Raw genomic sequence first — 14,591 nt, 5'->3', positions numbered from 1 at the left:
CTGGAGATGATGTGCGCAAGTGGGCGTCTTAAGACAGGCTAGTGGGCATCTACATACACAAAACGATCGCACACCAGGACCTAGTTAGCGTGCTTATGCCTTGCCGTGCGATCGCCAGCCATGCTGTCACTTTGCCGAATTTGCATACGCTGGGTGCGAGCGTACGCATTAAGCAAGCGGCTTTGAATCGAGCCCATAGTCCCCAGAGGTGGTGATAAAAGGACAGATGGTGGTACATATAACGCCGGATAGAATTACCCATGCTATTGCTGGAGGCAGCCAATGAAGGTTATTGCTGGTGACAACTGGTGATGGCTACATACATAAATATAATAATAATAATAATAATAATAATAATACATGGCTATTGCCAACCTGGAGCTTTAAATATATAGGAGCCCAATCTTCTATGAAAACTGTGGGCCTGATTCAGACCCGGACGCTATCTGCAGTGCGCTCGCTATTGCCACTGGTTGCTAATTTGCGCGTGCGTATGCATCGCAGTGCGCGTGCGCAAACTACACAGTGCGTTCACATGATCCCTCGCTCTCACAGCAAAGCCAGCTCAGCAGAGTGAGTGACAGGAGAAGCCATTTGTGGGTGGTAACAGGGGCAGTCCAGTAAAAACGGGATAGTGGAGGTGCGAACGCAGGCGTGGCTGAGTGTTCAACGCCGTTTTAGAGGCATACATAATTAACAGGCAGCGTCATAGTACACGTCACCAGCAATTTTCTTACTATGTTTTCCTCGCAATGCTTACAGTAGAAAAAAGCTACCACAAGCACTGCGTTCACATCCGATAGTGGTCGATGTACCAATGTTTTCACAAACTTCCAGTAGATGATGTGGGGCAGTGGGAGTTTCTGCATACACAAAGTGAACGCTCGTACAGGTAAGATGGGCGTGCTTATGCCTTGGCGAGCGATCGCTCCCCGCCGTGTCACTTTCAAATATTTGCATACGCATGGAGCGAGTGTAGGCTCATAGCGACCGGGTCTGAATCAGGCCCTGTGTTTTCACTGGATTTAGGACAATGCTCCATATGGTTGATATAACCCTGTGTATCAGCAGAATACAAGGTTGCCAACTGTGTGTAAATTTAGTGTCAGTAAAACATGTCTCATTTTGACCTGTCAGTATTATAAACGCAGAATGTTAACAGCACAAACACAGAAGTGCCACATGAATGATTCTTGTGACAATATATTCTTGTAGATTCTGCTTCTGCCTTTAGTTCTGGACACATTCTGCTGCAGCATAGCGATATATTAGCAAACTGTCATAGCAGTCACAATTCATAATTTTTTTTAAACTACATCAAAAAATATTCTCATGGGTCAGCAATTGTGGCTGGGAAGGTGTGAAGTCTGGTCCTGATTCAGAGATGTACAGTAATTTAATCGCAGCTGCAATTTCGCGGAGAGCTCTGATGCTGTGAAGGAGATCACAAAGGCTAATTTATGCACGCCCATGAAACGGTGTTTAAAGGGTCCTGACACATCTGAGTTTTTCTAACCCCCCCCTCCCGTTACCTCCCCCAAACGCTGGCTACCTGTCACTCACTTTGCGAGTGATTCCGCTGTGCGAGCGTAAATGCAAATCAATCGATGTGCAGTGCTGCTCCAAAATGGAATAAATAAATTTTTGTCCTCAAAATTCTACACACTACCCTATAATGACAACGAGTAAAGTTTATTTTGAGCTTTTTGCAAATTTAATAAAAAAAAAACTAATAAAATCACATGTACATAAGTATTCACAGCCTTTGCTCAATACTTTGTTGATGCACCTTTGGCAGCAATTACAGCCTCAAGTCTTTTTGAATATGCTTGGCACACCTATCTTTGGGCAGTTTCGCCCATCCCTCTTTGCAGAACCTCTCAAGCTCCATCAGGTTGGATGGGAAGCGTCGGTGCACAGCCATTTTCAGATCTCTCCAGAGATGTTCAATCGGATTCAAGTCTGGGCTCTGGCTGGGCCACTCAAGGACATTCACAGAGTTGTCCTGAAGCCACTTCTTTGATATCTTGGCTGTGTGCTTAGGGTCTTTATCCTGCTGAAAGATGAACCGTCGCCCCAGTCTGAGGTCAAGAGCGCTCTAGAGCAGGTTTTCATCCAGGATTTCTCTGTACATTACTGCATTCATCTTTCCCTCTATCCTGACTAGTCTCCCATTTCCTGCCACTGAAAAACATCCCCACAGCATAATGCTGCCGCCACCATGCTTCACTGTAGGGATGGTATTGGCCTGGTGATGAGCGGTGCCTGGTTTGCTCCAAACATAACGCCTGGCATTCACGCCAAAGAGTTCAATCTTTGCCTCATCAGACGAGAGAGTCCTTCAGGTGCATTTTGGCAAACTCCAGGTGGGCTGCCATGTGCTTTTTCTAAGGTGTGGCTTCCGTCTGGCCACTCTAATATACAGGCCTGATTGGTGGATTGCTGCAGAGATGGTTGTCCTTCTGGAAGGTTCTCCTCTCTTCACAGAGGAATGCTCTTGTTCTGACAGAGTGACCATCGGGTTCTTGGTAACCTCCATGACTATCGCTCAGTTTAGATAGCCGGCCAACTCTAGTAAGAGTCCTGGTGGTTCCGAACTTCTTCCATTTACGGATGATGGAGGCCACTGTGGTCATTGGGACCTTCAGAGCACCAGCTATTTTTCTGTACCCTTCCCCAGATTTGTGCCTCGAGACAATTCTGTCTCGGAGGTCTACAGACAATTCCTTGGACTTCGTGCTTGGTTTGTGCTCTGACATGCACTGTTAAGTGTGGGACCTTATATAGACAGGTGTATGTCTTTCAAAATCCAAACAACTGAATTCACCAGAGGTGGACTCCAATTAAGCTGTAGGAACATCTCAAGGATGATTAGTGGAAATAGAATGGACCTGAGCTCAATTTTGAGCTTCATGGAAAAAGCTGTGAATACTTATGTACATGTGATTTCTTAGTGTTTTTTTTAATTAAATTTGCAAAAATCTCAAAACATTTTTTTACATGTTATTATGGGGTATTGTGTGTAGAATTTTGAGGACAAAAAATAATTTATTTCATTTTGGAATTAGGCTGTAACATAACTAAATGTGGAAAGAGTGAAGTGTTGTGAATACTTTCCGTATGCACTGTATATACTATGTAATAATATTTATGTAAGCTGATGACTGGAATATTTATATATAAATGTCACTAAATGTAACACACTGTGTGTGCAGTAAGCTATCAGACTGAGGCCTGATTTAGTGGTGCACATAATGTCGATGCCACATGCAAACAGCTGATATTTTCAGTCTGCTCATGCGTCAGAGTTGTACTTGCACTGCGGGTCAGGGGCCTAGTGTCTGCTTACCATGCCCTTGGCCTACCATATTACTGTGTTCCATGGGCCCAATGCCCAACACCCTGGTGGTCTAGAATGGTAATGGGGCAAGGGTATCCTATTTGGACTTTACCCACTCTGGTTAGCCACTTTGACGGGCACAGAGGGGTACCCTCTGCGCCAACCCTTCCACCCAAGTGTCTGTGCCGCTCCTCAGCATGCCAAGCGCCCCGGACTGCCATCAATTTGGGCGGAGCTATTCTTGGGGTGGTGCATCAATTGGTTTGTAAACCAGGGATGGCTAGACATGGTGGAAGTGGAGAGAGGGGGTGATACAGGGCAGGGAAGAAAGACTGGACATGAATTGGGGGCCACAGGGCAGGGAAGACTGGACAAGGAGGAGGAACTGGGCTGGGAAGGGTGGACTGGGGTGGCAAAGGGCAGGAAAGGTTAGTTGGACTAGGGGGACCAAAGGGCAGGGAAGGCTGGCTGCATTAGGGGAGGGGCAGGGAAGGCAGGCTAGCTGGCTGGACATCAGGGGGTAGGGAAGACAGGCTGGCTGGACTAGGAGGGAGGGTGCAGGGAAGATTGGCTGGACTGGGGGAGGGGCAGGGCAGGGAAGGCTGGCTGGATGGGGGCATAGGGGAGGGAAGGCTGGCTGGACTGGGGGAGGACAGTGCAGGGAAGGCTGGCTGGACCGGGGGGGCAGTGCAGGGAAGGCTGGCTGGACTGGGGGAGGACAGTGCAGGGAAGGCTGGCTGGACCGGGGGGGCAGTGCAGGGAAGGCTGGCTGGACTGGGGGGGGGGCAGTGCAGGGAAGGCTGGCTGGACTGAGGGGGGACAGTGCAGGGAAGGCTGACTGGACTAGGGGGAGGACAGTGCAAGGAAGGCTGGTTGGACTGGGGGGGGGACACAGGGCAGGGTCAGCATACCTGCTGTCTTCATAGTTTTCCTGAGAGAGAGGGCCCAGGTGGCAGCGGCAAGGAATGCACCTGGTGGCATGTAGGGAGAAAGAGCATTGGTGCAGCAGCATTTGATCCAAGGAGCCGGCTGCGAGCCAATCACAGCTCGCAAAACAGCAGCCAATTAGGAGCAGCCGCTCCTCAGTGGTGGATCCAGGGGGGGCGATTAGGAGCGATGGCCCCCCCTAGCGTCCTTGCCTCTCTGCTCTGGCTCTGGGAGTGAGAAGGGAGTCAGTAACACTGCACAGCGTCTCCATCTAAGTGAGTGCTTCTGATTGCAGATGGGCCCACCTCCCGCTCCGCTCCTCCCACCTCCTGCTCCGGGGACTAGTGCTGCTGCTGGCTGATGGGCCCGCCTTCGGCTCTGCTCCTCCCCCTCATGCTCCTGTTTCCGTGGGACTGAGTGCTGCTCCTGGCTGATGTGCCCACCTCCCGCTCTACTCCTCACCCTCCTGCTGCCTGTGTCCGGGAAGAATGCACTCCACTTTAGGTATCATCCACTTCCACAGACCCGTGAATCGTGGGATTATGCTTGGGGGGCGGAGCCTAATAATGGAAACTGCTCGGCCCAGCCCCCATCAACAACCTGCTGCAGCATGTCAAAATAGGATCTAAAAGTAAGTGTGTCTTTTAATTAAATTTATGTAAGTGTGGGTGTGTATGTATGTCCCTATGTAAGTGTGGGTGTGTATGTATGTCCCTATGTAAGTGTGGCTGTGTAGGTATGTCCCTATGTAAGTGTGGGTGTGTATGTATGTCCCTATGTAAGTGTGGGTGTGTATGTATGTCCCTATGAAAGTGTGGGTGTGTAGGTATGTCCCTATGTAAGTGTGGGTGTGTAGGTATGTCCCTATGTAAGTGTGGGTTTGTAGGTATGTCCCTATGTAAGTGTGGCTGTGTAGGTATGTCCCTATGTAAGTGTGGGTGTGTATGTATGTCCCTATGTAAGTGTGGGTGTGTATGTATGTCCCTATGAAAGTGTGAGTATGTAGGTATGTCCCTATGTAAGTGTGGGTTTGTAGGTATGTCCCTATGTAAGTGTGGGTGTGTAGGTATGTCCCTATGTAAGTGTGGGTGTGTATGTATACATACCTCCCAACATGACCCTCTCCAGGAGGGACACAATGCTCTGGTCCTGGACTTCCCTGAGTCCCAGCCAGTGATGTGTGGCAGTGTGTGAAATGACAGTTGGTGTGGCTCCCATATTTGAATTTTGAACTGCGCTGCAGCCCCACCTCTTACCAGGGAAGTTCAGGACCAGAGCATTGTGTCCCTCCTGGAGAGGGTCATGTTGGGAGGTATGTGTATGTCCCTATGTAAGTGTGGGTGCGTACGTATGTTCCCATGTAAGTGTGGGTGTGTACGTATGTCCCCATGTAAGTGTGGGTGTGTACGTATGTCCCCATGTAAGTGTGGGTGTGTACGTATGTCCCCATGTAAGTGTGGGTGTGTACGTATGTCCCTATGCAATATATGCGTCTGCTATAATATATACAATGTGTTTATGTGCACGTGTCCTATGTAATATATATATATATATAGATATATATAGATATATATACAAAGCGGAGATGGTGCGGCACTCAAGGCATATACAGAAAGACTCCAAGTCCAGGCTTAATATATCAACGTTTCAGTTTATGTCAACTGTCATCAGTTGACATAAACTGAAACGTTGATATATTAAGCCTGGGCTTGGACTCTCTCTGTATATGCCTTGAGTGCCGCACCTTCTCTGATTTGTATCTACTGATTTGTGAGGGCACCGGCAGAAGCTGATCATGTGGTAACTGTGAGTGCCATTCAATAAAATTTGTATGTATGTGTATATATATATATATATATATATATATATATACACATATAATGTGTGTGTGTCTATCTCCAGGAAAAAAAAACAGCTTTAAAAGGGAGGAGTTGGGACTGGAAAGGTGTGGTGCCAGGATAGAAAAGAGGAGGAGTCAGGGTTATTATCATTAAACCGCCCCCCCCCCAATGAGGAGTCTAGATCCGCCACTGGCCACACTATGTCCCTCATTCAGAGGCGTTCGCAAGAATCGAGCGCTCGTTCTTAATGAGGGCAGCCGCTTGAATTTTCTAGTGCGGCCTCCTGGTCGCTAGCTAAGCTGTGGGTTACCACCCACAGCTTTAGCGACCGACCAGGTTGATGGTCACGATGGTCAAGACCATCGCGAACATCGGGGCTTGCGACGAGACCCTAAGGTTGGGTCTCGGCAACCACAAGCCCCAGGGAGCTTCCTGCTCTGATCGAGCAGGAAGCTCCCCACTGGCATCACTGCTGATGTCAGTGCAGCCGCCCACAAAATGGCAGGCGTTCCTTAAGGAACGCCTCCGTTTGTGAAACCACCTCCCCACTACACCTACAAAACGGGGCGAGCTGTCGATCAACATCGACAGCCGCCCCTTTTGTAGTGAGCTCCGGAGCAAGAGAATTTCTCTCTCGCTCCGGGGCTTTCGCATGCGCAGTGTGGCCACTGTGCATGCGCAGAGCCTAAACATTGACCCAGTTGCGAGCGATCAGCGCTTGCGACCGGGTCTGAATGAGGGCCTATGTGTGCTCCCTTTTGTCCCTACACATCCCACACTGTCTGTGTTCCCCTTCCCCCTCCACATGCCACAGGCCTGTGGGTCTGATTCAGAGCCACTCGTTAGATGCGATCGCTCGCACGATGTGTATGCAAATTGCGTAGGCAGTGCTACCGCACACCAATGCATTAGCACGCCCAGTATTTATTACAGCGTGATCACATAGTGTATGCAAACACCCACCAGTCTGTTTTAAGACGCCCACTTGTGCACATCATGACCAGGAAGTGTATGCAACCATCGGTACATCAGATGCTATCACAGCGCTTGAGGTTGACCAGACCCTGCCATAAGCACTGCGAGCACTTCAGTGTAATAACAAGCCTGGTGATGTGTACTATGATGCTGGCTTATAATTATGCACACATCTAAATCGCCGTTGAGATGCTCATGCATGCCTGTGCTTGTACCTCCACTCCCCTGTTTTTAATGGCCAGCCCTGTTACCACCTACAAACAGCTTCCCCTGTCACTCACTCTGCTGGGATGTCTATGCACAGCGAGCGAATGCATTGTGAACTTTTGCTAAGGTATGCGCATGCGCACACTGCATACACAATGCATACCATCGGCAACAGTGAGAGTATGCATCTTAGTGAGTGGGTCTGAATCAGGCCCTGTGTTCCCTTTCCCCCTCCATGTCTTACATTTGTGCTCCATCGAATCTCCCTGATGATTCCCCCAGTAGTCACTTACAAAGCCAGGAAGGCACCTGAGCAACCAGAAAGGCTGGGAGCATCTCAAATTTCTCCAATGCCTGTTAATTAGTTGGTGTAATAAACAAACCAAATGTAAAAGGAAGCACTGTAAGTGGCACTGTCATTGCCTCTCGACACCTGACTGTGGCTTGCAGAGAACCTGGAATAGCATCCTGCAGCCACTATTGCTACTGCAGAGCCGAGCTGGATTGTCCAAGGGATGCTGCGGACAGGCACCCTGCAGCCTATGGAGCTGGCATGAACTTCCTTAGGAAGCTCTGGGCAGTGCTCTACCAACAGCCCTGCCCCCGAAGTGTGATGTCATGAAGTCATGGGTTTAGGGGGCAGGGCCAGCACATGGCCGTAGAAGCCCTGTTACAGCACTGGCAAAAGGGTAAGAAGCCAAATTGTCATGGACCTCTAAATTGTGTATAAAAGAGAATATGCCATAATTTCCTTGTAGACTAAAGGAAAGGATTGTCCCATACATTTTGTGATAACTCTTGGCCATGTAAATATAAAAAGTCTTTAATACTAACTAGAGATGAGCGGGTTCGGTTCTGAGAAACGAACCCACCCGAACTACGAGGATCCAAGGCAGATCCGAGTCGGCTCGGGTTTTCCTGCCTGACTCAGATCTGAAAACAAGGCATCCCGCTGTCAGATTCTCGTGGGTTTTGGATTCTAGAAAAGTCCCACGATTTTTCATTCTGGCTGTGGAGAGTGAAGAGGGAGGGAGCTGGGAGCTGTGCTGTTGTTACTTGTTATTGTTAATTGCACGCTGACACTGTTGTCCATAAGGGCTGGCTGGCTGTTGTCTATAGAGGGGCTGGCTGGCTGTTGTCTATAGAGGGGCTGGCTGGCTGTTGTCGTGTCCATAGGGGCTGGCTGGCTGTCATTGTCCTGTCCATAAGGACTGGCTGGCTGTCGTTGTCCTGTCCATAGGGGCTGGCTGGCTGTTGGTGTGCTGTCCATAGGGGCTGGTTGGCTGTCGTCCTGTCCATAGGAGCTGGCTGTTGTCCTGTCCATAGGGGCTGGCTGGCTGTAGTGCTGTGTTGTCCAGGGGGTGCTCTGTCCTTCAAGGGTGCTTTTCACCCACCCCCAATGTGAAAACAAAAAATAGTGTTAGCCACACTTGTCATCAGTGCAGGGGTGCTATGCTGCTGTCTGTTAAGGGGCTGCTGCCTCTTTTCAGGGGTTCACCCCAGTGTTAAAAATTAAATATTTTTTTTTTTGTGTGCGTGCCAGCAACACCTGGCTGTTGCTGTCATCGGCGTAGCTGCACAGGGGTGCTGTGCTGCTGTCTGTAAAGGGCTGCTGCCAAAAAAATAAAAACAACTATTTCTTTTGTGTGTAGTGAGTATGAAGGACAGTCACATGGCCGGAGAGCAGGATCCACATACCAGTCTTGTAGCTGCCAGCAGCAGTCATGATGACGATGTAAGGCCGTCAACGTCATCTATGAAGGCCGATGTACCAGGGCTTAATTCAGGCCAGAAAGTCAGGCTAAAAAACCAACTTTTACCCTGTTAAAGCAAAAAAAATGTAAAGCTAAGTCAGCTTTAGAGAAACAAAAAATTGGCAATATGCCATTCACTACACTTACTAGTGGCAAGGAAAGGATAAGGCCTTGGCCTTTATTATTTATGACTGGTGATTCTAGTGATGATTTAAGCCCCTCTGCTTGTAGGAGAGGTACAAAAAAAATAAAAATTGTTAAGACGAGTAAGACACCGGAACCAACTGTGTGCTCTGAAAAATCACAAATCCCCAAGGAGAGTCCAAGTGTGTCCACTGTTGTCATGTGTGAGCCTGACCTTTCTAATACTGTACTTGAAGAGGATCCTCCTTCCACCATCTGTGTGCCTTCTGGCATAGAAATCGAGGATGCCTCTGTTAAATTGCACGAGGTGGATGAGGAGGATATTTATCTAGTTGGCGATAAAAACAAGGATGATGAGGATTGATGGCAAGGATGTTTGTGTAAAAACTGTAAATCAGGCAACAGTTGTTGCCCATGGTGGGAAAAATCCCATTGTTGGCATGCCTGGGTAAAGGACCAAAAAATCCACTTCTCATTTGTGCAATTATCTCCACCCAAATCCAGACAACCATTGCCAAGCCTTTTGTAACTATTGTCAAGTAATAGTGAGTAGAGGTAAGGACCTTAACCATCTTGGAACCTCCTCCCTGTTACATCACTTGCAGCGCATTCATCAAATTGGAAAGGGTATTTCAAATTCAAAAACTTTGGGGTCAAAAAAACGAACAACAATCAGTCCAGTGTCACCTAGCTGTTCCCTTCTATCTGGATACAAGCACCTGCAACCTCCAACACCAGCATCATCATCAACATCCTCATTCGTGATTGGAAGTAGTCCTGCATCCAATTTCATAAGCATGACTGACTCCTCTCCTATACGTGATTCCTCAGAAGGATCCTTGAGTGCTACGCCTGTTGCTGCTGCTGGGGTTGGATCTTCATCCCAGAAAGGGACCAAGAAGACTACTACTAGTAGTAATTTAAAAAAACAATTGACTATTAAACAGTCCTTTGATAGAAGAATTAAATATAACAGCTGTCACCCAGTTTCACAGCGGATCACTGACGCCATGATGGCTGTGCTACTATTAGATGGTGAAATAATAAAAAATGAGGATGATAGTGTGGAGGAAGTGCAAAAGGAGGATGAGGGGGAAATTTGTGTCCCATCTGACGCTAATAAGGATGTTGATGATGAGGATGTGGTATGCGTAAATCAGCCACCAGTGGCAGCAATTCTTGCTAATTATAAAAAGAAAGCCAGAAAAGCCACGTCTTGGGTGTGGAATTATTTTAATCTAAATTAACAGTTGTGAAGGCATCTGTTCCATTTGTAAAGCCAAGGTTAGCAGAGGAAGGGATGTTAACCATCTAGGCACCTACTCCCTGTTACGTCATTTGCAGCTTTGCAGCGAGTTCATGCAATTTGTTTAACAAAATTATAATTTGTAAATTAATAACAAGCAGTCCAGTATCAGCTACCAGCAGCTTGGACCAGCACATGCAATTTTCACCACCAACACCCTCATCATCAACCTCCTTCTTAATAATTGAAGGTAGTCCTTCCAAAAAATGTTTTGTGGGGGCCCACCAAACAAACCAAGGAGTTCAGCCACAAAAGTGTCAGTCCTAGTGGCTAAAGTGCTTGGTTTGTTAAACTGTGCATGTCCTTTTTAATATCCCACATAAGAGTGGGTAGGAGGGACAATTCTATCTTGCACCTCTTTACATTTGGCACAATTTGGGGCATTGCCGACTGACATTATTATAGTTTATTAAACTGCCATCCTATCTGCCACTGCTGTGTGGCAATGTTTCATAGATGTTCTATATTTTTTTTTAACTGCCGTGCGTTTGTGCTGCTGCTCTGTTGCTTACTTTAGCCAGCCAGCTTGCTGTAGCCTATGGCCTATATTGGTGATAAACAGTAAAATCAATATTGTGAGCTGTGAGGTGGTTAGAAATGCCTGAAAATGATTGTTATTAAGGTTAATATTACTGTAGGAACAAAAACAGGCCCAAATTATGTGGTTTTAGCTGTTTATATAATTTTTTGGAAAAAATACAGATCCAAAACCAAAACTGAAAAACAAAACACAAAGGAAAAAAAATCCAAAACCAGATTCAGATCCAAAACCAGGGGAGATCCAGATACAAAACCAAAACATGGGGTTCGGCACACATCTCTAATACTAACTTAGTCTCGAGATTGAAACCCTAGTGAAGTATTGATGCATAATTATTGCCCATGGAGCCAACCCATTAAATAACACAGCTGGGGTGCATGATTATATTTGGTAATGCCAGAAAAATATTAGTTACCCCATTTGATCTGAGTTAACAAAAGTTAACTGCATGCCAAATAAAATGATAAAAGTGGCCATTAATTAACTTGGTATCTTTTTGGGCAAGTAGAATGGGTAATAATTGCAACAAACACAGCACAGCAGCCTGGGAAAGTTACTATTTTGATCAAGTACCAAGAGAGTAAGGTGATTCCAGCTTGTAAGCTTATCTGACAATTATTTAATTGCAAGGGTGATATAAATCTACCAGATTATTGGGGAGATTAATGCCATATAGATCAGAGAACAGGCAGTATACTATAATAAAATTCACAGGACAGAAAAGCACTCTGCACTCCATGTTCTTATCTCTCCTTCAAGTGTTCAGACTTCTGTTGGGCACAATGCCCCTTCTGTGCCCAGTCTAAATCCTCTGTACACTTTGCTTCTAGTATACACTTTGGTACTAGTACAAGCAGTCATTTCTTCTTTCTCATGTTAGCTACTTTGGAGGTGATCAACTAAAAGGCCGCTGTAAATCCAAGGATTAATCTGACTACCAGCATCATCCACAATCTCCTGGACCTCACAGCTGTTCCATCACTTCCTCCAGTAGCGGCAGGGTCTTATTAATATTACAGTGATCTCAACTAAGCAGGAGAGAAGAGAACAATAACACAACCGTATAACATACAGATGCTCTCTCCCAGTCTCCTGATTAGTCCGCTGCTGTGGCAGTACAGTGTTCTGCACCCTGCCAACATCTCTGGCTTTGTTAAGAGGGGTAAAAGTTGCTGCCAACTTGTCACTGCTGCTTACTTCTCCTCCTAGCTCTGTGCATTGTGCTGCAGCTGCTTATCCTCCGCCTCCTGCTCCACTTTCTTATGCTCCTACCAACCCAGCCAGCAGCTACTGCATATCTCATTGGCATCAAACCGCCTCTGCCACTCTCCTTTCTGCATTAAGCATACCCAGAACTGTGAACACTCAAAGGGAGTTTCTGTAAGATGTCACTTAAAATAATTATCTGTCCAGAGATCAGATGCTGTCCAAAGATCAGATGCCTTCTTCGTGCCTTCTATACACTAACTCTTTCTGCAGTGAGCCCCTTGTCACCCCTCCCCTGAGCGTTTCTATCTCCGTAGGATCAGTGGGCAGGAGGCTGCCTGATGCTGGCAGATGCTGCACTAAAGTGCAGCAGCTTCTGGCCTTCTGTGTGACACTGTCTGACAGCCCAGAGATTGGAGGGGAGTAACCCATGTGCTTACAGAAGATCTCCTTCCCGACCAGCATGCACACTGTAAATATTTGTCTTCTCTGCGAAAACGTTGGAATACACATTTTATACCACACATTCCGTTATACTGTGTAACTCTTAGGGGTATATATACTAAATCGGTTTTGATCAATTTAAAATTGATCATAATCAATCAGAATTGATCAACATCGATGTTTTGTTTCTGGGGCTAAATCACACATTTACTAATATTTAAAAACACAAATCAAAAATTGTCTGTTAGTAAATGTCTGTCAGCCCCAAATTAATTTTGGACTGATTTTTAATCGATTAAAATCGGCCTTTAGTAAATATGCTGCTTACACTTTCTATAGTACCCGCAATAAGTAATCATTATATATAAAGTTTACTTAATGGGCTTGCTGCTGTTTCTGTTATTCTCAACTCCTTAATTTCAAACACCAGCAGACAAACTCTGCTATATTTAGATATTCACACATTATATATATATATATATATATATATATATATAATTATATATATATATATATATATATATGTGTGTATAAATATATATTAAATGAAGATGGCACTCACCGATATAATGCAGCTTATTTATTCCAAAAAATCATTGTAGGCTTACATACAGGTAGCGATGTTTCGGTCCCCAAGCGGACCTTTTTCAAGCAATCAAGCCTTTACTTGCATAGTGGCAAAGGGGTACAGCTCCCCTCAGCGTAAGATCCTAAGATGATAGTAGCAAATATCCTGTGATCATATTGTTTATAAATTTTAGTAAGCAAACATTACATTTACTAAGCGAAAATAACCAATCTAATTTAATCCTTCATAATTAAACCCATCTTGTAAATAAAAAAATTAAAAACACTAAATACAAACAAGATGCATAAAAGTGCATGTTTTCCAGATTTCCTCCTGTCTATCAGAGTTAAAAAATGACATCACATTATCAACTTTTAAAATGTGTCTGTCAGTAATATATACATCTCAGCATGAGGTCTGACATATTGATGACATGTACTAATAGTGATACTTATTACTATTAATAATAGATAGTCTTTCAAAAAATTACTCTATGCTATTATATCAGCAGATTAACTATAATACGAATGGCTTTTATGATGTTAGAAGGTTGCAGGAACATTAAATACATGTTCACTTTATTTGATAAGGAGAACATAACAAATTGACAATAGCATTTAAATATGGCATAAGTTCTATACTTTTTACCGATTGTTACATTTTAGTCTCAAAATAATAATGTATTTTTTTCTTTATAAAAAACATCAGAACATATAGTGATTCTAATTATTATCAGAAGTATGTGAAAACAAAGAGAATGCAATTGATAGACATACAGTATGTTAATAGCAAGTTATTATTAAAGTTAACAGATGTTAGTAAGTTAATATCTAGTTAGCATTGATGTTAGAAGATGTGACACAAAAATACATAAACAAAAACACTTATTTTTCTCATTACATTTTAAACCAATGTAACATACAGTAGTATCATAATTAGACTCTCATCTAATACAGCTATGGACATTTTGAACCATGTTAACATTTAAAATCTAGGTAACTACCCATAGATTAACAGGTGTGGTATATTAGGTTGACAATGAGAATATAGACAATCATAATGTAGACACCAAAATGTGTACCTAGTTATTTTATCTGTTGACATGTGTTCAAAGTGTCAGCATGGTCAAAATGACAACATTTTAAATATAGACTGGTGCCTGCCTTTATTTTAACTGTCCACATTTTGACCATATCAACATGTTAATTATGTCGGCATTTTGATCTTGCCGACATATTTACCATGTCTATATTTTGACTGTTGACATTTTGTACTTTTATTTTAGCCTTGAAAAAGCATAACAGTGAAACATACGCGTTGGCATGTCTGTTACTTAAT

The sequence above is a fragment of the Taudactylus pleione genome, unplaced genomic scaffold (assembly GCF_031769625.1).
Source record: "Taudactylus pleione unplaced genomic scaffold, aTauple2 ptg000162l, whole genome shotgun sequence".
NCBI classification, from domain to species: domain Eukaryota; kingdom Metazoa; phylum Chordata; class Amphibia; order Anura; family Myobatrachidae; genus Taudactylus; species Taudactylus pleione.
The sequence above is the reverse complement of the archived record's forward strand: the minus strand, read 5'-3'. Positions refer to the sequence as shown.